This window comes from Apteryx rowi, unplaced genomic scaffold (assembly GCF_003343035.1).
Source record: "Apteryx rowi isolate R43461 unplaced genomic scaffold, aptRow1 scaffold_25, whole genome shotgun sequence".
Lineage (NCBI taxonomy): Eukaryota > Metazoa > Chordata > Aves > Apterygiformes > Apterygidae > Apteryx > Apteryx rowi.
The window spans coordinates 4,099,333-4,126,561 of record NW_020448863.1 but is presented as its reverse complement, the minus strand read 5'-3'; positions in this window follow the sequence as shown (position 1 = coordinate 4,126,561).

Below are 27,229 nucleotides of genomic sequence, written 5' to 3'. Positions count from 1 at the left end.
AAAAAAAGTAAAACTGAAGCCTGTGTTTGGTCTGCCAGGCTCTGTGGGCTTCATGGGATTTACAGAAATGAACTCTGTAGCTGAAACAATCTCTAGATTCAATTCCAGATTTTGCTTGTAGTGGTAAATGTGAATATAAGAATTTGTATGGCTTTCTTGTTAAAAACTCTTTTGAATGTGTTCTTGGTCTGGAAAATATGTGAAAATGGGCTGTTCTGTGATTCCACCACTGCTCCCTTTATCCTGCCCAGCCATTAATACTGGAAGAATAGCAGTTTTGCATGTATTTCAGGACATCTACCAGATGCAACCAGGAAATGCGGGAGGCTGTTGCACTGTGAAAAGGGTGCTGTGAAAAGGGAGGCTGTTTTATACAAAGAGGGGGGGTTTATTTTTTTCACTAAGTTGTATTTGTTTTTCCCATATAAAATAAGGCTCTAGTTTGTTTTCTTATCTTAGTTTACCTGATTTCTTTCCCTTACCCCAGAGAAATTTAACCACACTGTCTGAGACAGCCAAATATTTTGACTGGTATAATAACACAGCACTCAGAGCAGCATTTTGGACTTCTGTGAAACCTGCTGCATGAGGTCCACAAAGTACTTTATAAATGTTAAAACACTACAGTTCATGGTATTCAGGAGTGAAAAGCAATTGTTCTTCTCCTCATTTTACAAATAGCAAGAGCTGAAATTAATAGTTATATTGAAATGTCCCTGTAAGATTAATGTATTCTTCTCTGAGGATCACAGAGTTTCACCAAGTAGCTGTACTGGGACAGAGCATGTGGTTTTTAAGTATAAAAGAGCTTTAATCTTGTAAGTATGAGTTCTTCTGGCTTTGCTTGCACAAAGTATTACAAATAGGCATTTAAAGCTGTGCAGCTGGTGCATGGAAGACCTTGGCATGAAACTCAGATCTTCTGTCTGACCCTTAATTTGTGCCAGATTCATTTTGTCTTTGCCTAGGGGCTCATCAGGGTATTTATTTAGGCAGGGCTTGTGCCCCCTAAGTATTGTACTGATCTGTCAGGTCAGGCTGGGAGGGATGTGCTTTTTATAAGGTGGTGGATCTCTGCTCTGTTACCACTATGTTGCTTGTTTGGATGGGGCACGCCACTCAAAATAATGACCCTCCCTTCCTAAATGTTAAGAAAGGGTGAGAAAAAAAGTGTGAGAGAATGAGAATATGTAATGAAATATTCTTTTCTCTTCACCACCACACCCTACCACCTCCCATTTCCTTCTTCTGGGCAACTCTGCTTGGCAGCTTTTCAGCCATCACTGCCAGCTTTGTTAAAGTTCCTAAAAGTTGCCAAGATTATCATTCTAAAAACATCTTTGTTGGCCAGGACTGGCACCACTGCCAGTGCTGAGGTTTCTATCTCCCTCTGATAATGGAAGTGTTGACTTAGGACTTGTCATAATATCGATGGTTTGGGTGTAATGGGATGGGTTGCCTGTGGCCAACAGGAAAGGAAAGGATGGATCAGATAGCAGCTTGCGCAGTAAATGAAGTAAGCCCTAGGCAGTGGTTAGCATAGACCAAAAAGAAGAGGAGAAATACTAGGGTGAAGAGAGATAGTAATGGAATACCCCACAGCATCCTGGATCATGTTTTGCATGCACTCAGAGAAGCATATATTTAAAAAAAAATAAAACTGGACATAATGTCAAACTGAGCTGCCTGCATTTCCAGTATTTTAGGAAAAGTGCTTCCTCAGCGTGCTCTAAGGGCTGTGCTCAGACTTGCAGCATTCTGTGCTCAGCCTCCAAACACTGAATATTTTATTTGAGATTTGATTTACTTTTTGAGGAGATAGACTAGAAAAGCTCCTGGTGTGTTGCCTCTAGTTATTAATTTAAATAGAGATTAGAGCAGGAGAGTTTCCAACACCATTGGTTTGCTTTAAAACTTTCTGCATCTGGCGGTGTCTCCTGGCTGGGGTGAGCACTCTCTTTAAATTGAGGAGAAAGCCTGAGAGACTTTCTGCATCTGGCACAGGAGAAAGCTGGCAGTAGGGTGCTCCTGCATGAACACTGAAATTATTACAGGTATAACGACTCTGAAGTTATGGGAAGGCATTTGCCCTGCCTTTTTTGTTATGATATATTTTCTTGAAGTCCTTCCTCTCCTTCGCAACTGTATATTCTCCTGTGCAGGAAGATCTCTGAAGGGCTCCAGGAAGCTGCACCTGGGACTGGGAGATGCAGCCATGACCCATTTTTATTGCTTGTTTCCTTGGAGCGTTGAGAGTTAGGCGGTGTGTTCCCACCTGAATCCGGTGCACCCTGGAAGAAGTTGGAAAGGAAGTCAGACAGTCCTGAGAGCGATGGTAGGTGGTGATGCTTCCATGATGATCTACCCCATGTTTAGCACTCGCCAGAGCTGTCCTGTGAAAAAGGCCACCAGGAGCAGAGCACAGGCAGGGGGAGTGCGGACCGTCCCTTCATGGCTCATGGCCCGCAGGGTGAGCTCCACTTTTGGGTGATGTTTGAGCACAGGGTATCTGCATGTGCCAAAAGGTGACTCTTCAGTCAAGTCACATTTCAGTCAAGCAGAAACGTGTTGCCGAATTAAAATGTCTGTGGTAACCCCTCCAGAGAAGCCTCTAAAAACTCCATACTGCAGTCTAAAAGACAAACTGCAGTACCACCTCACTCTGCCTAGTTGCACAAAGGGATACTTTATTAACAAATGATGCATCTTTGTTAGAGAAGAAACTGAGCAGAGCAAGGGCATGATGTAGTCAGGCAAAACAGAGCTAAAAGAGTACTTTTATCATGAGAAAGCATCAGAAATCAGAAAGAAAAAAAAGTTGATTTCTGGGAATTTCACAGTTGTCATTGTGCAAAAGACCAGGGGCTTTTGAAAGGTCAGAGAACCAGCAAGAATACCTAGCTCAAAAGTAGAGGCAGCTGCCACATGAATCAAAGAAAACCGTACAGGCTTAGGAATTTCAGCCAAGGTATTCTGATTCTGTCTAGAGGAATACACTGGTTCATTAACTCACAAGCTAGTGCATTAAAGTGTATTTCATAGTCTTTAAGTGTTTATCAGTCAAATAAACCCCGTGGTTGAGCTTGTCAATGGACAAGGAGTTTTAGCCTTGCTGTTTGCACTTTGCTAGTTGGATGACCTTGAATTTGTCTTCTGTTCAGGTTCCCTGGTTTCATTTTGGCATTTGTGGCTTTCTGCCGCGGATTTGAATGTCAGTTCAGGCTCATCAGAAGTTTCTTCATTTATAGGATCAACCTAATTTCCTTTCCAAGGACAAATCTTTCTGCCTCTGGACTCAGATTCTCCTTGACACAAACCCTATTTGGTAGCTGATTTTCCCTCCTGTTATTAGAATTTCAGGAGTCTAAAAGTTGCCCTCATCTGGACATACTACTATTTTACTCTGTCTTGCTCTTTTTGTCTTCCTTTGCACTGGTCGAGAGGCCAGTGTTATATGCAAGAACTTGCAGGGAAGTAAAAGGTTCTTGTGGTCTGTGTCGTTTATTTTATTATATATGTAACTGGATTTTATTTTCCCGGTAGCATCTTAATGTGCATAGTCCCTCTCTACCTGACAAGTACTCCGTCATCTGATGAAAGGATGGCATCATACCCTTTCAGATATGCTTGGTTCTTACTACAAGCAGCAGATTGTTTCTCTGAACATTTTGATGCTAGCTCATGAGCTGCTTTTCCCTGCTGTTTCTGTTTTTCAAACTAATTTTTGTTGTTCTCAATATGGCCAACAGGATTCATTTAATCTTCTCTGCTCACAGCTTACCTTATGAGTGTCTGGTGAATGTGTGATTATAAAAAAATTCACAATCATTTAAAAAAACATTTTCAAACTTTGTGTTGTAATCCTGATGGAGAAATCGTATAGTAAAACACAGGAACTGAAAGTCCATAGTGGTTCCAGAGTGGTTAATAATAAAATATTTATCTCACCTAGTTTAGACCAACTGCATTTTAGTTATTCATTCTCATTCCCTTTACAATCAGTGGGGAAATTTAAGGAGTGATTAGCCTGACCTTTTAAAATTTTCTTTAGAAAGAGACAGATCCTAAGGCAAAAAAGTCTCTGCTTTTCTCCATCGTTCATGAAGGGAATCTGAACAGTTTCTTTTGAGGTGGTTGTCCAAAGTTAGGTGGGATGAACCCTACTTGCTATGACTGTAACGTACTTATATACACCATTTTTCTTCTAGATACAAGAAGTTTACTGAAGGAAGCTCAGACAGTTATAGTGGGTGAAGCATGTACACTGAATTTACTGTCAGCATTCAATATCTCTCCTCATCTGTGTTCAGTAAAGCAGATCCCATGTGCGACTGCTCATTCTGCTCTGAGAATCCCACTCCTTCATGTTGCTGTTGGTGCATTTAGGGTTTGTATTTTGCAGTTGTTCCTTTCTTAACATAAAAATAAAAGTGATGTACCTTTTTCCAAGTGTAATCAACACCCTCTTTGCATCAGAATAGAGATCTCACCAAGCATTTCTTCAACTTTTAACCTCATTTTTTTTTCCTAGTCTCTTAAAGGCTTTAGCAAGGAAAAAAAATTGTGTATGCTATTGTATTACCTCCCTTATCAGCAGAGCTGAATCCATGCATCCACAGTACAGATTGAGTACTGCTTGAATAAGTGAGTAAGACACAGCAGTAGTACATCATCCTTTAGTATGGTGTTAGAGGAGGCACTGACTGGCAGTGAGTTTCACAGGTGGGTGCTGATAGCTCATTTGTTTGGAAACTCTGGGGTCCTGGTTTCTATTCCAGAGGGAACAGCCTTTAGGAGAGGTCATGTTCTCTTCAAACTCAACACTATCTGTCTGTACCTGCCTGTTCCTCTGGTAGAACAGTTTCTTGTCCCACTTCCAATTTTTACCCATCTGAGATTTAATATCCTTGATCACTTGTTTCCAGTCTCTCTTATGATCTTGGGAGTGTTGGAAAGTATGTGGTGTGTTGGGAAGCATTCTGAGGTCTTTGATAAGTGGAGATACATGGAATAGATGTTGAGTATATGCACCTTTTTTGACTAAATGTCCATGGGGAAATAGACACAGCTGTCAAAGCTAGCCCCCCATGTTCCCATCCTGATTTCCACCCTTTTTCCACACATGAGCCCTCATTTGTTTTCAGTTTGCTCTTCTCTCCTATTGTGTGATGCCATTTCCAACCTCCATGCCCGAATACCTCTTTATTGACAGCTCAAGTCATAGCTGTTCTTGGCTCTGTCTTAAATTACTTCCTCTCTTGCCACTCTTCCCATCGCCAAGGTTTTTTCCTTGTCCATCTTGGGAAGTCCACTTCTTCCAGCCTCCATGCCACACAAGTGGCATAACAGCACAAGAGGGATGATCTTGCAGCTAGCGGTTCTGTGCAGGGCCACTTGAGGCAAGGGGGCATGAGAGGGTAAGTCCTGCTCAGTCACTGCATCTGTGAGCCAGGTATGCTCCCAGGGCACAGGGAGCCCTGGGAAAATCTAGTCACTGGCCTAAAAATACTAAGCCTTTGTTGAGTGAAGATTGAATTCAGTCAGAACTGGGTAATATTTTTTACAGGAGCAGCAAAGGAGGCATCCTGCACACTTGACCCCAGTCTCTCAAATTTCATCTACTTACTGCAAAGCATAAAGGCACTCAAACTTTGTGATGAATGGTTATGAGAGCTCTTTTGAAACACACACAAACAGTGTGTGTCTTCATAAACTTGTATTAAAAACATGTTATTGCACAAGCTTTCAAAAATATTGTGCTAAAGTAGTCTGGAGCATTTTAGCTGACTGGCAGAGGTACGGACACAAGACAGTGGAAACACACAGCCTTACTATAGGCACTTTTCACCAGCTCAGTCAGCTTCAGCTTCACATCTACCTCAACTTCTGTGCTCCTGACTTGCCAGCTTCTGCTTTCATTAGCTTTGTCATTATCGTGTAACACCCTGCTGAGGGGACTGATGAAGATGACAATCTTTTATGAGAGAGACATCCAGAGGTGGCCTTTGGAAAGCAGAGAGCTCTTGGCCCAGAGTCCTCTTGGGAATCAAGGACCTTAAGGCAGTGGGACTTAATCACAACTTTTAGTACTTTGGAAATTATTTCTTATTGCTTGCAGAAAGAAAACTATTCCTTAAAATGAAAGATGTTGATAAACTTGAGGAAGTTCAGCAAAGGGTCATGAGAGTGGTAAGGGGCTGGAGCACTTGCCTGGTGAGGAGAGGCTGAAGTTGCTCAACTGGTGCAGCCTGGAGAAGAGATGGCTTCAGGGGACCTAACAGCAGCCCACCTGTCCCTCAGGTGGATGTTATGCAGAAGATGGAGCCAGGGTCCTTAGCAGGAGGACAGGAGACGATGCCCATAAATTGAAACAGAGGAGGTGCTGACTTGAGATGAAAGAAAAATCACTATGAAGACAAGAACAGGTTGCCCAGAGAGATTGTGGATCTCTGTCTTTGAAGGTCTTCCAGACACAACTGAATCCTGAGCAATCTTGTCTTAATTCACTGTTGACCCTGCTTTGGGCAGGAGGCTGGACTCCCAGGGTGCCTTCCAAGCTGAATGATTCTGCTTCTGTGAAAATGCAAAAATAATAGAATTCAAGGCTGGAAAAGATACTGATAGGTGTTTCTCTCTAAGCATACAAAAAAATCTACTGATGTAGCAGGTTTAGATTTTATCCTTGATTTTTAAGAGAGCATGTGAGTCACCCTCGTTTTTCTCATTTTTAGTAAGGATTCAGATTGAGTTTAGGCTGCCTTGAGCCTTTGCTATAAGGTTTGCCATATCCAAAACAGTTGTGTTGATTTTTGAGTGCTAAACTGCTGAAATGCTAACAAGGTTGTTACTGGACATGTGTACACACCAGCCTGCAATATTACATTTTAATACAGTACTAAGAGGTCCTCATAACAAGCATTGAAGGGTTGAAAAGCAAAGTCCCTACCTGCTCTACCTAACAACTTTCCAGACTTCTCACTTTTCTGTTTTTTTCCTCCTCAAATTTGAGAAGCCCAAATCAACTACTGATTTCTTAGATGGTATGGAAAGAAAACCTTACTACAGTATATATGGCTTCACTTGAATTATGCCTTAAAAGTAAAAAATGATAGCCTCATCAGCTTGTTTAATGCAGCATTCAAAGTGAAGTTCCAACTTCCATTTCAGATGTGTTGACAGCAAACTTTTGTGGGGGGAGAAATTCTGCATTAAGAAGAGAAACTCATGTCAGTCTTTTCTTCATATCTATAATGGAATTAATTAAAGAACAGAGCATTAGAAAACATTTGGGATCTGGATGAAATCTGCCAGAAACTCTAAGCTGTCATTTTATATATACTCAACTAGTCTTTATTAGTGTGCTCTGGGGATTTTTAAACGCTGACTATGTTAGAAAACAAAAACACATAAATTAGTGGTTTGAGTGTGGTCAAATTTTTCAGCAATAAAGGGTTATTTTAGTTGTCATGAAACATTCATTCCCCTTTTGTACATTTTTGTATTAAGACACTAATGAATTTGTATGCCCAAACAGGCCCTCCTTAATTATGCATGATATATATTCATCAGGCCCCAGAGGGAATGGGAAAGGTCATGTGACCATCGCGTGTCTCATTATCGTGTGTAAAATGATAATGAAATTAGCAATGGTTGGGCAACAAATTGGAAGCAAGATTATTGTAACTCGAGGGAAAGAATCGCTGGAACTTTTGGTATCTAATGTTTTTTGCTGGACTTTATAGACCAAATGACTGCAGTGAGTGTGATGGTCTCCAAACCACCCCCAAAGAGGGGTGCTATAACAGGGAAGGATCACATCTGTGCATGTGCTGCTTCACAGCTGAGGAAGTGGCTCTGGAGCAGGTGGGTTGTTTCAATTATGCAGCGTATAGGAAAGACCCGAGGGGTCTCTAAGAGCTGCTTGTGGTCGGTGGGGACTGCGCTGATACACATCTCAGAACATCCAGATCATTTTAAAAACATTAAGGCTTCGAATACACCAGATTTTTGATCATCTTGTAGTGAAGCGCTAGAGAGCTGCAAGAGTTAGAAGCTATAGGAAGGTGAAATCAGCCAAGGTGTTTTTGCTAATGAGCCATTGCTGGTACTTATTTAATCCACAGCACACAGCTTCTTTGGCAATTGGGGACACACAGAAATGTTTAGACAGAATATATGGGACAAGACTCTGTGGCTGAAGCTAAGTTAGGTTTTAGATTACCTTACAAACTGATCTAGTTATTATTTGATGATTATGTGGCCACCTCTTACTATATTCTCATTACATTCATGTATTCATTCCAAATATATTCATCCCAAAACAGGGCAACAAATCTTTACTTTTAAGCATGAATTGGGGCCGGTAAGCATAAAGGCTGAATAAGGCTATAAGACTTTCCCCTTTCTTCTTAAAACAAAAAACAAAAAGAAAAAAGAAAACCCCACAAAATACAAACCTGGATACTTCATATTTTGATCCTGTTGCCAGTGCAGAAAGGTAGAGGAGGTTTCTGTGTTGGTTGGGTGAGATTTAGACCACCTGTAGCTGGAATACCTTTCTTTACGAGCTCTTGTGCATCCAAAGCAGCAAAGGCTTTGCAGCACTGAAATTAAGACTTACTGCTCTCCTGTCCGTCATCTTATCAGCTGTCAATCTGGGCCACAGAAGGCTTACCTGGAATTTTCAATTGGGATAGTCAGTTAAGATCATAACAAGGCCTTGTGACTGTCAGTCTCCTTTGGAACAAATGCTCTCTGCTACTGTGGCGCTGCTTTTCTTGCGGGGTTGTGAGTGCACTGGAATATGTACGTAACTGTTCTGGGACTTAATGTGTGTGCTGTGAGAGCGGTCTGTTCTACTTTCCTGTCTGGTACCGGCTAGCCTCACTTAAACAAAACCACCTTCTGGAGGAGTGTGGTTCAAATTTTGCTTAAGAACAAGCTTTTTTAATGCAGAAAAGGCAAATAGGGTATGTTTTTATTGCAGATAATTTTTCAGTTATGATAAAAGGAGTATTAATCGCAGTTGTAAGGGGAGTATAATACACCTGTTTAATACTCCCTTTATAATAACAGAGAAAATATCTGTCATGAAAATTCAGTTAACATTTTCCCAATATTTAAAATATGTGATATATTCGTGACATTGCAAGTAGTTTTCTCTGACTTTAAAATTGCATAACAGCATAGTAGTTTGACTTCTCCCCAAATATTCCATTGTCTTGCATTTCTTGGACTTTTTGTGAAGAGAAAAAGACTTATATTAATTTTCTATACATTTTCACACTACTTTTGAATATAAGAAATATAATAGGTAACTATTTTTCACATGTTTTTTCTCCTTAGTTATGCTATGGGGAAAGATTGTGTTGTATATAGCATGGCTTTTTCATTTTCTTTGTTGCATATACCCATTATTTCTTCATACTTACTGTTCTTTCTGATATTTAGCTTCTAGTTCTTCCTAATGATTTTGAGGTGTAGCTCTCTGGCACTTACAGGCATGCTGAAGAGCAGTGGCTAATGGCTGAAGTACTCAAGTTGTAAGCAAAATTCAATGGTCTTTCTTCTGTAAGTAAAGATGGCATTATTTTGGAAAGCAGGACCCGACTCTGCAGTCATATAAAGGGGTTAGGATAAGCTGGATGGTATTGATGGAGTAATATCGCTGGTAATGACATTAAGAGAAAGGGATGTTTATCTTCGAATGAAATCCATTATCTAGTTGTCAGTTTTTTACGTATTTGTTATCCATGCTGTAGGCTTTCCTCCCATTTCCTATTAGGAGCTTTTTCATTTTCCTTTGAACCTTCTAAATGTATGTTCTTAACACGCTGTGTCCCTTGTGCGCCCAGAACTTGCCTTCAGGAGCTGGGGGTGTGGTGGGCCAGGAGGATTGCTGGAAACACTGATAATACCAGCTCAGTGGCCTAGGAAGATTGCTTCTCCTGCAAGCCTGAACTGCCTTAAAATTGTAGCTTGGTACATTTTGCTTTGCATTAAAAAATAAGTGTTAAGATACAATGCTCTATAAAGACTGGCGACACCAAATCTTTTTTTTTTAAATGTACTCCAGAGATAAGGGGTCAGTCTGTAATAGGTACCAGGTTTCGATGATTTTTCCAGCACAGGTCGGTGAGACGAATATGTTCAGATCCTTCAGAGATCTCGAGGGTATTTATCACACTAAATAGCTGCCTCTAGAAGACATGATTTATTATCATGCAACATCTGATAAAATAGTACGTCCTGGAAACTCTCTGTAAATCAGAAGTTTTCACTTCAGATAGCTCTCTGGGGTAGTTCTTTTCCTCATGGAAAACTATCTTTTGACTGACTGATAACTATCCACGGTAACTCCTTTCCTCAGGAGAAGTGTCCTCTCTGTTAAGCTTACAGATATGTCTTTTCCTCATGTGGAAGTTTTTGTGATGTGTTGCTTTTTCCTCTTCTTGTGAAAATTGTTGGCATCAAGCTGTGTTTATAGTTTTCATCCGCACATTTCTCTCCATTTAGACGAATGTTTCTGAAGAAGATCACGGAGCTGGTTTTGGCCTCTTTGTGGGAATGTGTGTATGTGTGTGTCTGTGTGAGCATATATGAACCGAGCTTTTCTTGTTACTTTTAGTAATTGTTAGTCTTGGTCTCTGCCTTGAGGGCTAAACACCTTGCATGTTCTCTCTTGGTTTGGAGGAAATACTTGTGACAGGGTTTTGAGGTCTGTGGGAGAAAACCATCTCTCTGAGGACAGATGGCTTGCAACAATTCAGCATGGCCTAAATCATGGGAAAATGTGTCCCAGGGATTAGATTAAAACTTTAACAATTTGGATGTAATTATGTGCTGTGCTGCTGACTTGGCCTGTAAGAGGCCAATTTTCCAAGTTTAGTACTAGCCACTGTGACTTTGGTCCTAGAAGTTAGCATGTTTGCGGGCTAGTTTGCTGTAGGTGGAAACGTGGCAACACTGCCCATGTAGCCCATTTTCTAGTGTGCAGCTTAAACTGGCTCCAGTGAAGCTCATCTGAGCTGCAATAAGCTGTCCTCGATGGATCCATCCATGACCTTTTCTCAAGGTCTCTTAGAAAAATGCCATAGGCACCTGGGCCCAATTTCACTTGGTATTATTTGGGAAGTTATCTCATTATTGTGTTAGTGTTTGCTGCAAAGGACCCAGAGAGGGTCTTTTGTTCAGTCTTAAGCTCTAATATCTAAGCAGATCTTCAGTTCTCTTCTGAGGAGTAGAAATCCCTTCCTAGCCTCTGCAGGTTAGCATCAAGTACGAGCAAATGGGGGCTAATGAAGCCTTTGTCAATATTTTATTTTAGTAGGGGTAATTTACTAGAGACCAGGCCCTATGTATCAGTCAATAATTCTGTATACAGCTAACGCTTCCATATAAGCTGTAGATCATATTAAAAACTTTAGATCCAGTAGAGTCATATAGAAATGCTTTGGCTTTTTTCTGATTTGGGTTCAGAATTCACACAAAGCACTTTTAAATCCTACTGCCTCAACTATACGGGATCTTTCTGCAGACCAAGACAGACTGAACTATTGAACAAATGGCGAACATGTGAATCAAAAGACTCAGGGAGGAAATTCACTGTGCACTGAAGTGAAAGCCCTGAAATTTGTGAAGCAGATTTTCAGAGCGAGGCCTGCTATGTGGGTTCTGTTTGGATATTACAGAATTAAATTCTACTACATCATAAGGAGTTCTAGATGTGCTTTCAACCACGTATTTGAGGTGCTAGTTTAAAACATGTTCTCTCATCTAAATTCAGCTACATTTCTTTTCCAGTAAGTCTTGCCTGCGGTTCCAAGTATGATACCAGAATTTCAAGGATTTTTGTTTCAGTTCTGTGTCTGTCTTGTGTCATTCCCATCACCACCACTTAGATGGTGCTCCCAAAATATAATTCTTTTGCTTACTAGAGAGTAATAAATTCTGAAAAACAAAACAAAACAAAAAAATACCCAAGGCAAAACTAAGTGGTGAACTCACTTAAGAATGTTCCCTCGTTGTCTTTTACTTTCCTTTGCTGTAATTGTACCTCGAGCTTTATGGCTACATTCAGTATGGCTGTCATCAGGCCTGTCTACATGGTCTCCTGCCTTTTTTATGGCACTATTTGTGGAGAGAGAACACCACCTCCCTCACTGACCCGGTACTTGGAGGTCTCCTGCTCCTGGCTCTGCCTCTGGTGAGACTGGAGATTAGTTTCCAGTCCTGAGGGTTCCCATATTGCTTATTCAAACTTTATTCCGGTCAATAATCCATTTGATTGCCTTAAACAGATCCGTTAAGTGCAGACAGATGGTCATATACTGAAAAGTGTAAACATTGAGCTTCCCTATAATTCTTTGTTCAGTCTTCCCCAGCTGGTTAAATCATCATTTTGCCAGATAACAAGTAAAGCTGTGGGTGACTTTTTATGAAGCCAAAGTTATAAATAAACACCCGAGTTACATTTTGCCAGCTATCTTGTTGTCTATTTTTGAGGCGTCTCTGTTAGCAAGGATTTCATCACACTGAGCTCAAATTAAATACAGTGAAAAATTCAAGAGTACAGCTATAAGTCACAGATTCTTTTCAATGTTGGGACTGTTATCTTGCCAGAAGTGTGTGAATGCTTCAGCAAAGAATATAATTTTACACACTATTCCTGGAGCTGCTGCTGCTGCCTTTGAGGAAAGGGCTGGGGAACAAAGGTGAGAGACTGGGAGCTCCAGTGAGCATCCTCAGCCTTGGGGAAGCAAATTGCATTGCTTCCCACCGTTCCATAAAACCTTGAGCCAGCTTAGCCCATCCTGTCTATCCTCAGTGTACAAGCTGAGAGTGTCTGCTCCCCTTTCCTGATCTCTCTCCTCTCCCTTTCTAGGAGGGAGTTCTTATCCAAAATTGCCATATCAGCCAGGTATAACCCAGCTGCTGAATGGCTGCGGGAGAGAGGTAAATGGGCCATTGTGGCAGGGAACGGGCACTGTGTAGAGATGAAGCTGAGGATCAGCTCCAGCAGTGTGAAAGGAAGATGCATTAAGAGGTCCTTATACTTATACTTCTAGTATATTGTCACCTGCCTAGGGATTTCTCTAACAGAGAAGCAATCACAGTCACTGAGTGAGAGGGGGAGGACAGATGAAACATTTAGAAATAATTACAGGGAGTTTCATTGGCTGTGATTCAAATTATGTTATCTTAGCCTTTGCGCTCAATTATCTGATGGCTGACAAACAGATATCCAGAGAGCTAGGGAAAAATGCAGCTCCAGCTATGAGAGTAATTTAAAATCTTACATTTAATGGATGTGCTTTGTGGGCTTTTCCTAGGAAGATGTGAAGATTGCCACTTTCACAGGAAATCAGCAGGAGCTGCAAATGATCTGCATCTGAATCGACCCCGTGCAGCCTCACTCACCAGTCAGTGCCAATGCACTGATGTGCTTTGGGTGTGAGCTGCAAGCGTTCCCACTGGAGGCATGCTTCAAGGTGCAGGTTGGAAGAAGAAACAGTGACAAGTCTTGAAGGTCTGTCCACACTGAGAGGGACAGGGAGCTCCATCACGGCTGAAAGGGCAGCTGTGACTTCCCCTGTAGCTGGGTAGGAACCCAGAGCCTGGCAGCACTGTGCGGTGGTCATTGCTCTCATGAATGGCGATCTCATGCCTAAATCCATTGCTGACATTGCAGCAGTTAATCTGGCTTTTAGATAGCGTCGGGACAGAGACAGCACGTGACTTTAAGTGCTGGGTGTCCTTTTAGATCAGTACTACCAGGCATTTCTACCAACAGAGTTAGAGCTGATCTATTATAGTGCAGTGTGTGCCCCACCAGAGCTCTGTCAGTAGGAATTTGTTTTATTTCCATGACTGTCAACATGACTGTAAGTCTCATAGACCCTTCCTAGCAGAAGAACTGCTGACAGAGAGTTTGTCCCTTTTTCTTGCCATAAATGTGAGTGTTTTGTTAGTGTTGCCTTTGTTACTTATTAACCTGCACTGAAGGTTAGCACCTTTTTAATATGTAGAAAAAGATCAAGATCTTAATAAAAAAAAACCTTGTGGTAAGATTGTGACTGCTGTAAACCACAGGAGGTCAAGCCGCTGACTTCAGACTGGCCGTGATTCTACCCAGTGGCCAAAACAACATGAGTTCACCTTTGCTTTTCCTTTATGCAGATGGCTTCAATCTAAAATAACTCTTCAGCTGTCCATGCTGACCATACCAACTTAAATCTAGACCAACTGATTTTTCAGCATATGAGCTGTGGGCAGTTTATGGCCAAACTGTGACTCAGACCACATTCCCGTGCAAACAAGTAAGACTAAGGAAAAACTTGCCTGATGCAGTCATCTGGCTCTTGGGTCCAGACTTAAAAAAATGTATATATATCGGTATTATCTCCCAGCTTTCTCTTCCCCTGGACCACGTGAGTCACAGAAAAGTGGGGCTAGGAGAAGCTTTTACTCCACTGCCCCAATGGAGCAGCTCTTTCTTTGTAGCGTGGGCAGTAATTTCCTAGTGACAAAAGCATAGGCTGAAACAAAATTCCTGCGCCTAGCCCTTTGCTCGAGAAAAGAGGAAGGAAGGGAGGCATCGTGAGTCAGAGTTTTGTGACTGAGTCACAGCGCTTCCTGGCCTCCTGCTACCTATATCCTGCCTATCCTTTGCTTATCCTTGCTGTGCTTCAGGCATCTTCTTGCCCCAAGGATGCACCTTGCATTTTAATCAGTAATGTATTTAATTTCCCTGTTGTTGGTGTTGTGGGTTTCTTCAATAAATAAGATGAAAATATTTTTGAAGATTGGAATAAATTCAAAGCACAGAATAAAGGAAAGCCAAATGCAATTTAACTAAGCAGTTCTGTCTGAGAAAATAGTACATAACTACTTGATTGCTATGCAAACAGCTTCTGTCTTTTGTTAATACTGTGAACTCTTACGCTCTTCGGGATTTTTTTCTTCTTCTAACTAAAGCTTTTCTTCTGTGTTTGCTTTTAGTTCCCTATCTTTTAACACTCCTATTCTGCATTTGTTTCTAATATTTTGGTGGAAGACCATATGCTTTTCATTTGAAATTCAAATGTCAGGGAAACAAAGCGTCTCCGATATTTTAACAGCTACGTGTCCTAGCAATACTCTCCCCTTTTGTTCTTGAGTTGACAGCCACGACATCACCTCAGCCTCTCCTCTGGAGCCATCCTAGCCTAAATTCCTCCTCTTCCTCAGTGAGCAGAAACCAGCCTTTCCAAGTCCCAGACAGTCTCTTCCAGCTGGAGCTCCCAGTCTGCCAGGCCTTCGCTCCTGTGAGTAATCCCCCTGCCCGCCTTCCTCACACGTGTGACTCTCTGAAGGTTTAGGCCTGATGCCTCTCTGTTTAGGCTCCATCCTCCTTGACTGTGGTCTCTATGAAGTTGTAGACTTCTGTCCCTCCTTGTACTTCCCTGCTGTCCTTCAGTGGCAACTTCTATGTCTCCTCCCATTGTTCAAATTGCTTGGATCCCCTTCTTAGTCTTTCTTACTCCTCTTCTTCCACACCTTCTCTTGTGGGAAAAAGTCTGCTTGCTTTTGGATTTAAGTACTGCATCTAAGATATACAGCTCTAATGTGCTCCTGTGTTTTCTGTGTCATTCTGATTTTTCCTGTACTACCATCTCAGTCATATGCAGCTAAAAATAAACATATTTTCCTCCTCCTCAGCCTTTCCCACTCAACCTGAACTGTGTTGAGAAGATTACAGAATAGAAAAAGTTACTTTGGTTTCTGAAAGCACTGAGTTGTATTTGAAGTAGACATAATGTTTTAATGTTTCATAAATGAATCTAGAAAAGACAGAAGAATTATTTTTGAAGCCTGGGAGCTTCAAATAATCTTTATGAAGTTTAGAGCATCACTGCAGCTGGTTAAGTTTCTTTTGAGCATGGAGAAGTATGTTTGAATGGACAGCCATGGCCATATTCAGAAAATGGCAATTTCCTGAACATCTGTGAAAAAAATACCAAAAATAAAATGGATCACCACAAAAACATCCTCTCAAAACACGGCAGCAAAAAGACCCATCCTCTTTCCTGACAAACCGAAAGCCTCCCTGCTTTTCAGCACATTTGTGAATGGACATTTTTGTAGGGAACATTAGTCAAGGGAAGGGAGAAGGACTGGGGAAGAAGGAAAAAGAAAGGAAAGAAGCCTGGACATGTCTGATTGAGCAGTATTTCTTAATTTGAACAACTGTGTGTGTATTTGTAAGATCACACTGCCTCTGTTTTTCATTTGAAAAGGCTTGGAGCATATAACTGGAGTTATTTCTTCTGTAATTTTGGAATCATAATGTATCCTGCAAAGTCAGAGAGGGAAGGAAAGGTTACTTACCTTGTTTCTTTGTTGTCTGTTAGTGTTTTGAGTTTGTGTGCCCTTAGAGGGCCTGGCAGTTAAGGAGTTGCCGAGTCTTTCTGGCCCTGTCTGCATGGGCAAACACGCACAGATTGAAGCTCCTTTGCACACACGTTGAGTGGCCCAACACCACCCAGCGTAGTCTGGAAATGGCTGCTGCCCTAGAAGCACTGTGCGGTAGTTAATATGCTGGGATGTGTCTCTGCCCCTTGTTTTTCCTGTTTCAGACACGTGCTGTGTTGAACATGTCCCTTTTGAGATACATTCAGTACTTTCCACACCTGATGCAAATTTGCCTGGCGTGTCTGCTGCAATGGGGTTTTAGATTTCTCTTCCCCAGATGAAGCAGAGCACAGAGAGCTGGAGCAGCACTTTGCCTGCTCTGTTCCAGTAGGGAACAAGCAGAAATTTGGATGTGCCAAGAAAGCTTTGTGATGTCTGGCTTGGGTTTATTTGGTTTGCACCTCCTGGCTGTAAGACCTTGCTGCTGGCTGAACGAGGAAGGCTTGCACCGGCTCCTTCTGCCATGCAGGAATGTCACCTCCTTTTCTAGCATGTTACCATGGCATCCTACCTGAGGTAATTTAATAAGTTAATACAAACTGGAGAAGAAGCAGCTATAAAAGGAACATGTTCATGGTCTATTAACCCCTCCAGGAGAATGATGCAAAAGGAATAAGAGAAATTACTATGGACAATTCCACTGTCCTGGTTTTCCTGCATCGGATCCTCAGTTGCTCTATCAGTGGTTTTTAGAGACTGTAAATGAAGCATCCCACGTCCCTTCCTAGGCTACCACCATATCACTGTCATCATAGACAAGGCATAAGATGTTAGTAGCCTGACTCTCTGGTCCCTGAACCGCGGAAAAGTCAAGCCCTGAAGAGGTCAGGAAATGAAGGGGAACTGGACTGTATGTCATGCTGATGCCTTCATTCTGTAGATCACCTGGGTTATCTTATTTTAAACACGTCCTTCTTTGTACTCGACTCCCCCACAGAACAATACCCCTGGTCTTCCCCAGGAATCTTCTTTTGCCTGTGGTCTCTAAAGGTAGTCACATTTCTAGAACAGTCTGGTTAATTGGGGGTTTTAGCTTGAACTGCTTGCTATTCTTACGCAATGCAGGCAACAATTGAATCTTTGAAGTTGAGACGGCACTAGGAAAGTACTTAAAATAGCAGTAAAATCTCTCAGTGTGCACTTTAATTATTATTTTTTTTCCCTTTGCAGATCAGAGTAATTTCTTTTGGTGATAATTGCCTTTTCGAAATAATTTTTGCATTAAGGATTCACTGGCTTTGCAGAAGAAGCTATGTGCTCCTAAATGCTCCTTATTAAATATTTAGCTTGAGTCTTGTCTTGTCTTTTTGCTTTTTACTTTCTCTCAATGTAATTCACCCACAAAACAATAGCCTTCATTCACTTCTACCCTGATGTCATCTTTTGTGCATATTTGCTTTGAGTTGCACATTAAAGCAGAAAAATAATGTATTTCTCTTCTTCAGCATTTGTTTCTTCTAAACCACGGATGGCTGAGGGATAGCTCGGTTTGTGTGCTCTGTTGCCTCACCATCCAGACTCCCACAATGAAAGGCTTCTCTTTCTAATCAAATAAGCTGGCTTCATTATAACTTTTATTTGTCTTTTATTTGTGACGTTTCATAGCAAAAAAGAGAAGAACCATTATGGAAAGAAGCCAATTAAAGTTCCCAGTTTGTAATTGAAAATGTTGCAACAGCTCAAGATTTTCTGAATCTAGCAAGATGGAAATGTTATTTCTTGAAGTAAGTCCATAGTCTGTCTTAGTGCTAACCTTTCACATCATTTTTCACATTGCTGCTGACCTCACCAATGAATTTTTGTATGTCCCAAAGGAAGGAGGAGTTATGTAAAGGAAGTTACAGAGATCACTGCAGTTCTGGGAATGAAACTTGTCCTCCATATTCAGTGAGGAACCTCTTTAAAATAATCTTAGTGATCACAGTGTGAGGAAATAGATACATGTCAAGCAGGGATATTCTGATTGCTGGTAAGTCCTAGCCAGATGCTTCAGCAAGGGTCAGTTCAATTGGAAAAGCACTTTGGAATAGCTAACGTGCTAAAAGGGATCAGAACCACTGTTTGTGTGTGCTGTGCATCGCTAACACGCCACATTAGGACAGCTCAAGGTTTCTTCCTATCCCCATATCTAAGCACTTTAGAAATTAATGGAATTTTAAGAGTGAGCTTGTCTTGGAAGAAAAATAAAGATGGCATTGCATTAAGGGCACTTGAATTTAACTTCCATCTGATCACACCTCTTGCTTTCTTGTCTTGATGCTCTCCCATTGACTTAAATGGAGTTAGTTCAGATTTTTGGTAGTATAAACCAGGTCAAAATCAACCACGCATTGACCCACCTCAAGTGATGAGATTTTTTCCCCCCTTTTCCTGTCCGTCTGTTCCCCTCTGGTTAGGCGGACAGCTGTATCCTTCAGAAGAGAACAAAACCTTGGAGCATGGCATTTTGGACAGCGAGGGAGTTTAGACTAGGAAATAATGTTAAAAATTCAACTACAGCACACAGCCAGGACTAAGATATGGATTCAGTTTTGATATTTCTGAAATCTCATATGTTGTACTCATGTGGTCAAACAAACAAACAATCAAACAAACTACTGTGAGACAAACGCATCTCATGACATTTCTACCTGCATTTTCCACACTGAAAAAAGATTAAAAAAATAGTTTCCATCTAACTGAATATGACCTGGAGCCCAGGTGTAGTTCTGGGTTTTCACTGAAGATGTCCCGTCTCTGAAAATGGAAGCAAGAAGGAAATAGGATCTTCTTCGAAGCTTTCACTCAGGTCTGTCTCTCCCTGCAGCGGGCTGTGTTTTGTGCCCTGTTATGGTCTATCTTGCCCAGAACAGCTGTGACTGTCATCCACAAGTGCAGTGTTAAAATTAAGACTGATTGCATTTCCATCCATCCAGTTATCTGCTGTCAGTCTCAAATTGTGGTAAGCAATTGGTTCAGAGTTTTGGCTGGTTTAACCTTGAATAAAGCAAGTAAATATATATAATAGCAAATGGAGTTTGGTGACAACCAAATTACATTATCTGAAAAACTCTATTTCAATGCCCAGCTGGCACCTCTCGAGGGGCAGCAGCACAACTGAGATTGACTGCGGGTTGCCTGTAAGTTGATTTTATGGCCTGAATTCTTGCAATGTACCAAAATACCTGTACGGTGCATGAGTGATGATAGTCGCCTTTCTCAGTAGCAAAGTGCTTTCTGCTCTTGGTTTCTTTTGTAGTTGCTTACAGTATTTGCCAGTTTTTGAGCTAATTACAGCCTCTTTCTAGAAAGGTGTGGCCTGTTGTTGTCACGACACATGTCCTGTTTCAACAATTTGGGGATCCTGTTACGTGACCATCTTGGATTGCTCTGATGTATTCACCTTCCTTGCATCTTCCACCTGTCTCCCTGTCCCTGCACCTTCCTGGAGAGGAGCTCAGCCCTCTGCAGTGCCGTGCTGGGTTTTTTCCTGGGCCTCCATGATCAGCTTTCCAGCGTGTTTTGTTTGCAGCTCAAGAGAACAGAAAGGCAAGATGCAGAAGGAAGCTGCTGTTGTGACATTTAAGTAGGTACAGAAGTGAACAAAACCCTAGATTCAGGCACTCTCAAACTTGGGAGGTACCTGGCTTTCGACTTTTGGCTTTCAGCTCTGTGGTTTGTGATCACCCCAGCAAACAGCCTGGCATAAGCAAACCTCTTATTTAGCGCTTCTCCATGATGAAAGCTTTGAGTCCGTTGTCAACACAAGGTCTTCCCCTTAGGGGGAGAAAGGGAACGGTTTCTGAAGCAGTTTGCTATCAGCATTGTTTCTTGTCCTCTCTGCATCCCAGAACAATGTTGTAAGCCTGCAGTTACACTGAGCCAGGCTCACAGTAACCTTACGAGTCCCCTAACCTTGCCTGAGACTGCTCTGCTCTCTCAAAGGTCCATTGCCCATGAGTACAACAGCGACTATAGAAGCAACAGGAAGATCTGAAAAACTGCTTGATGGGGGGGGTGTGGGAAAGCAAAAAGAACTGAAGTTTACTTCAGTGCCCAGTCAGGTTGTTCATTTATTTAAAAAGGGCAATAGTCTGAGCCCATGAAGCAGGTCCCTGGCCCATTGGAAAAAAAAAAGTGGCCTTTGGCTTTGTCATCTATGAATTACAATGTGTGTTACAGTACCACCAGGAGGCCCTATCCTCTTCTGGGGTAAGTCCATGAGCTGGCAGTTAGCGCTCTGTCACATCTGATGAATACTCTGAGGTGACAAGGATGCAACTGTACTTTCAGCACTGCTTCTTCTTCTAGCTGCCAGGACACACTGTACCCCTGCAAGTGATTTCCTTCATGATGGGTGTGTAGGCTGATTTAATTGCTAGTGGAGCAGATCTGATAACATAGAGTACACAACTCTTGTTTGTTGGCATGTTCTTAAGATGCTGGTAAAAGGAGTTGGAAATAAACTAAAAATAGATGCATCTGGACAGTGTAAGTTATAGTGTCTGGACTAAAGATATATCTATCTTTGTTTTTTGTAATAGTCTCCCTGGTATTTTTAGTGACTAATATTCTTCTGTTTCTGTCATCATGACATGTGGTTGGACTTCTAGAACAGTTTGCTTTGCTTCGTTTACTGTCTTGCATTTAAGATCATTTGCATTCTGAAGATTTCAAAGTACTTAAAAATGGTGATTAAGGGTGTCTTGATTTGTCTTTGAAAAGTGTTATTAATTGTGGGCTTCAGATTTTCGATGTCTCCACGGAATATTTTCACCATGCAATGGTAGGGATGGATCCTTCTTTTCTTTCCTTCCCTTCCCTTTTCCTCCTTCAGATTTACTGGCCTTGACTCCTCAAGCTTATTCACTAGATGATTGTCTTTATCCTTAGGATATTCTAAAGATGTTGGCAGGTGATTTATAAGTTAAAATTTAGGCCTGGCTTAAAGAAGACTTATGAAACCTACATAACTGAGTATTATTGTGCTGTAGGACCACTTTAAGAGCTGCTTTTTATTGTCAAAACAATAAATAAGCCTGTTTTTGTCTCTGTACAGTGGGACCAGAGGCAGTATAATAATAATCAGTTATTACTGATAAAAACAAAGGAAAATCTGAGCCATTTCATTGGTGGACCAGGAGTTAGTAAGTTAAACATTCTCTTGAACTACTGAGAAAGCTGTATGCCGCAATTTTGTTCTTGAGGTAGGAAGTGGAGAATGCAAATCATTATGTTAACATCTTTCTCAAAGTATCATGAAATAATACAGGCAAAATAAAGAGGAAAGAAAATTAAATGGAATTAGCAGAGATTACTTTATAATGATCCATGGAAGCAATTACATAATGAAGAAAAATATTTTTTTTTTCTTATGGTAATTTTTATTTAGTTTTTTGTCTATGTCACTTTTCAATTTTAGAGACAAAATAGTATTTTCCAAAAACCGTTCAAGTGAAATGTTTGAACAAAAGATGCAGAATAGCTGAAATCAATTACAAGCTATATAGAGATGCGGACACACTGGTGCATCTTAGATGGCAAGGAAAAATAGCAACATTCATGGCAATTTTGGCTTTGTAGTGACTCAGAGGTGCTGAGCCATGCTGGGCCTAAATAAAAAGCTGCAAACAGGAGTATTATTGCTTACTGAAGAATGAAAGTGAAGCATCCTGCAGTTCTTGTGGAGGGGCCCCAAGCTGAAGGACATTTCTTCCAATTCTTTTCCCCCAGCTCATATCCCATTTCCTATCAGTTCTGCATCAGAGAGCTCATTTAACTGATCTCAGTGAGATGGTCGAGATTCAGATTTCCATTTTTCAAGTGCAGCCTCCTTTACAAGAAAACACAGACATAATATATCATTAGTCCAGAGATTCAGTTTGTCCTAATAACCTCATATATATGCACTCTAGGAGAGCTGAATGTTACTTTCCAGCTCTGAGGGAGTCTTCTGAGTCTGTCCTTCAAATATTTCTATTTATATATTTATTTCAATTTATGACAGAATGTGAAACAGGTTGACATGCTGCTGCTGTCACTGCCGGCACTGGTTGTGATTCACTAGCTCAGCTTCATAGCAATATTTCAGGGTTCAATAGCCTGGGCAGGATTCAGTTTTAAAAAAAAAAACACAGGGAAGGGGGGCTAGAGAGGTCCATTATCCTCCAGCCTAATTTTTCTCATGTGTCTCAAGAGAGCTACATTTCCATGCCACCGTAAAGGGATGGAGTGTGCTCTGTTCCTTTTCACGGAGCTTGATAACCAGCAGGATTTGGGACGTACAGTGGGGCCTTTGCTATAAAGCTTTCTTTGGAGTTTGCAATTTCCTTATTGCTTTTCAAGGCTGCAGCCTCTGAGCTATTCCCTTGGTGGTGTGTGTTGCTTGAGCTCTGGGGTAACGGGGCAGACTTGTCGTGGCTCTGTTAAGGACACATCCATTTTGTATCTGACTTATGTGTGGTGTCAGCATTTAACAAACAAACTACGAGAACATATGTGGGATGCCAGCAGTTGTGCACCAGTGCTCAGTATCTCTGTCTCTTACCGAGTGTGTGGGTGAGCCACCAAACAGGTCCCACTAGGGCTGTAGTTAACCAGCCCATAGCATGGTTCATGGGGAAGCTGCTCTGAAGTTGCCTGTGAAAAAGGGAGTTAGCTTTAAAAAGACGTTTGCATGTGTGGAAGGGTCACAGCATAAAACTCACTGTCATCTCACCCCTGAACTGGGGTAATTCTTTAGTTCTGTAAATAAGGAATGGTAGGACAATAAGCTGTATGGCCAGGGAGTCATTGGTTTGCAGGTTTTCACAAGAAGGATCCTAGGACATGTTTTGGGCTCTGTTGCACTAATGTTAGTAACATTATTTTGGATTTTACAAATTGAATTGGTATCAGATAAAAAACTGTTCATTTATCTTCATTTATCTTTAGAAACTTATGCCTTTCCTTTGCCAGTGAGCTACAAAATTATTATTATGGATAATAATAATTATTATGCATTAGAATAATATACTGGCTTTTGTTTCAGTGCAAAGCTATTTTTTGACTTCAGAGTTTGTCTAAATAATTTTAAAATGTTGTAAATGTTGAATATTATGTTAATTTTTTTTTTCGATAACCAAGAAGCCCTGCCTGGGGCTTGATTACAAAGTGGTGCTCAGCAGACTGCAGTCAGTGGAGCTCTGCCAGTGAGGTCATCACACAAGTGCCATTTGGAAAAGACGAAGTAACTGTATGTTCCTGAAAAGCGGCTTTGGAGTCCAGGAGCAATAGATTTCCTGTCACCTTATCATTTGTTTGATCTGGCATATGAGCCTGAAATGAGTCTACCTGGAATGGAACCTATTCAGTGGCATCATTACGGCTGAGGAAAGCGCGCCAGGTTGTGGGGAGGTTGTTGTAACTGTAAAGTGAAGCAGAAAATGGGCTGAATACTAGTAGTGTGGGCATTCCCTCCTGCAGCCAGTGGGCAGGGTGTGCTGGCTTTGCTGCTGTTGGGCCATGCTCTTGGCCCCTTGGCTGCTCCTGTGGTTTCAGAGCAATGTCTGGGGCAGGGTGATGTCCTGCCGTCGGTGTTGGCACCCTGGCTGCCGCGCAGTTTTGGCTTCCTGCTGCCTCCCTGCTGTCTCAGGGGCTGGGGCTGCAGGTGGGCAGAACTGCCCGTGCCTGTGCAAGAGGCTCAAGAACGGCTGAGTTTTTCCTAGCTCTTAGCCTTAGCTCTGAATCTTTGTACGTGCAAGATGCAGATAATTGTCCTGTGATTTAATCCTGCAGCAGTGTCCTAAAGCTGGCAGCTAGCCCACAGCGTCAGGGAAAAGAATTCACCACCTTGATTTAGGCCATCGGGGAGGAACATAAAGAGGTGCCTGCTGCTCACATCCACCGTAGTGGCTGCTAACACCCTGATGGTGGGCGCTAGTGTCAGCAGGAAGAGGCCAAACTCACAGGGCAAGCCTTTAGTCAAATATGTGTCAACCTAATAAAATGCTTCTGAATAGTGTATTTTGCAGAAACCATAGACTGTTTCATCTCTCACGCTCAGAAAACTATTCAAATGATTGTTTTCCCCAAGCCACCCCCATTCAGTTTATTATCATTTTCATTATTAAACATTTATATAAGCACTATAATATTTTATAGTGTTTGACAGAGATTTTCAAGTCTGCCTAATTAGCACGGTCCCTGCCACATGGAATATACTTTTATTATTACCCATTCATGGCCTTGCTATTCAGAAGAGGCTCTCTTGTGAATGGAAACGTGCATTACTGCACTTCAGGCTAATAAGTGTGACATAAAATATGACACACAAAATTAACTACTACGCTACAGGATGCAGCAATTGGGGGCGATGTGCATATGGTCATACTGAGACTGTTGGTTTGCATCATTGCTTTTCTCTCTTAATACCTTATTAAAAGTCTGAAAGAGAAAAATATTGAGAGAAGAGGGAGGGGAATTAAAAATGAAAAAAATCTGTCTTGGCATAAATAGGTTTGGCTCAACAATACAACAGTTGTCAGCAGCCTTTTCGACAAGCCTGTTGCCTCGATGAGGAGAGCACAAAACAAGTGATTGAAAAGTCGATTCATGTCCTTACAGAATTCTTGGAAAGGATCTAAAAAAAAATAGAAGACTAAGARGAAGTTATGTTTGTAAAATGAAGTGTGCTTTATTCTTCTGTGTCTAGTGCCAAAGTAGAGCTTGCCAAGTGGAGATGCAGTCCTGTGCTCGCCTCGATTGTCTGATCCAAAGATTGGATCAAAAAAAAGTGGCCTCTTTTTGTCTTTCCCCTCCCTCTGTCCATTCCTGGTCTGTTTTGTTTTTGTGAAATCATATCTAACGCAAAACTAATAAGAACATTGGCAACTGTTGGAGCTCTCAAACAATAAATTATGAATGAGGACCATAAAACAAGTCACTACTTGTCTATTAAATATGTATGCACAAATCTCTCCAGCTATCTGTGCTGTTCATGTATCTGTGTTGACTGATAAGTAGTCTGGTGTGTCTGGAGTTCCTGAACTCGCTATCCCGGGGAGATCAAAAGGAGCCTCAGGGAGGGGTGCTGGGCCTCCCGCCGCATTCGGCACTGCAGGGCAGGACTGCCTGGCTTTGGCTCATCCCCAGGCTTTCTGCACCTTTGCACCTCGGCCTGAAGGAGAACAGAGCAGAATAAGGCCTTGCCCAAATAGCACGAATGGCTGGCCTGTTTGGTGAGCCAAGCCTGAACTGGAAAATATTTAGCTGCCAAATACCGAGGCGTGAGCAAGCCAGAGTGGGGATAAGGAGTAGGAGAAGGGATTAGAGGGGGATCGTGGAGACTGAGGGGAGAAGCTGAGCCAGTCAGTGGCTGGTTTTCAACACAGCTGAAAGGCCTGTGCAACATCACTTGTCCACATGCAACATTGCAATACTGTAAGTAAAAAGTAAAAAGATTAGAATATTCTGAATTTCCTTTCTTTGCCTCACCTTGCAGACATTGTTTTCTCTGTCCTGCCCACCCTACAGTTCTTATACTGAGTCCTGTCCAGAAAGTCAAAGTCCTGTCCTTATCCAAATTGTTTTCTCTCTCACTACAAATATTAGAGATATTTGTCTATTCAATAAAAAGAGCCCCAAGACTCAAAATCCAAATTTAGACACTTAAATGCCTGGACTTTTCAGTAGTGTTGAGAAGCAGTTGTTCTCACTGGTGTCAGGGGAACGTCTGGAAAACCGGCACCTTGAATAATTAAGAGACTAACCGTAGACTTAAGGTGCTTAGCTGTAGCTAGTTTGTTTAGACTGCTTTCCCTAATGCCTCATATCTGAGGCAACTGAGGGCAGAGGGAAAATTACTCCATACTTGTGCTCCCTTCAGGGCTGTTGATGAAACAGTGTTAATGGCAGGAGCCTTAAGACTGCTGACCCTAGAGAGGCCTTATCCAAAGTGTCTCTCCTTTGGCTGTAACAGAGTTGAGGTGAAGGCTTTCATGGGAAATGGGTACACAGACCACTGACCTTGTGTTTCATAGCTATGAGTTGACATCCACTACTCTTCACTGACATAACTCAGCACCGTAGTTTTATCCTTAATAACGCGTCGTGGCTTTGAAAAGGAAGAGAAAAGGAAGAAAATCCTGTGCTTCAGTGCATTTATTGATCCACAGTTGTGTCAGGAAGCGATTTCACTTCTTCCTGTTCCAAGCACAGCAGCTGCCCACAAAGGCTGGTTCATCATGAAACCTTTTTCTCAAAGATTCTTGCGACAGTAAACTAAGTTGTCATTCTTCAGGCAGAGCAGCAGGCTTCATCTGATTGAGTACTGCGAATCCTGAACTCCAGTACTTGCTAACATTACAGCACCTGGAATGGCTGCTGCAGGCCTTGACAATGATGTGCAATGATGCTAAGCATTTGCTCTGGAAATGTCTGGCTGGCGGTGTTCAGAACCCAGTGCTCTGCTGATGGGAAGACATGTTGTGCTTGCCTTCTCACATGGAAGATATTATCTGTACTGTTGTGTCTTCTGTAATGCAAAAAGAGGGTTTGAAGTAAACCTTCCTCTTTAAAATGTCCAAACCCAAAATGTCTGAGGAGGAACTATATGGTAAGTTCCCAGGGCGTGTAGGATATGCTGAGTCTCAACAGCAGGAGACTAACATAACATAACAGAGTCAGCAGAAAACAACTTGAAAATAATGCCGGATGGCCGTTGTTGGATTCAAATGTCATCATTTATAGTAGTCTTCATTTTTTATAGAAGCTGATGGGCTGCTGCGAAGATACACAATTTTTTGCACCATATTAATTT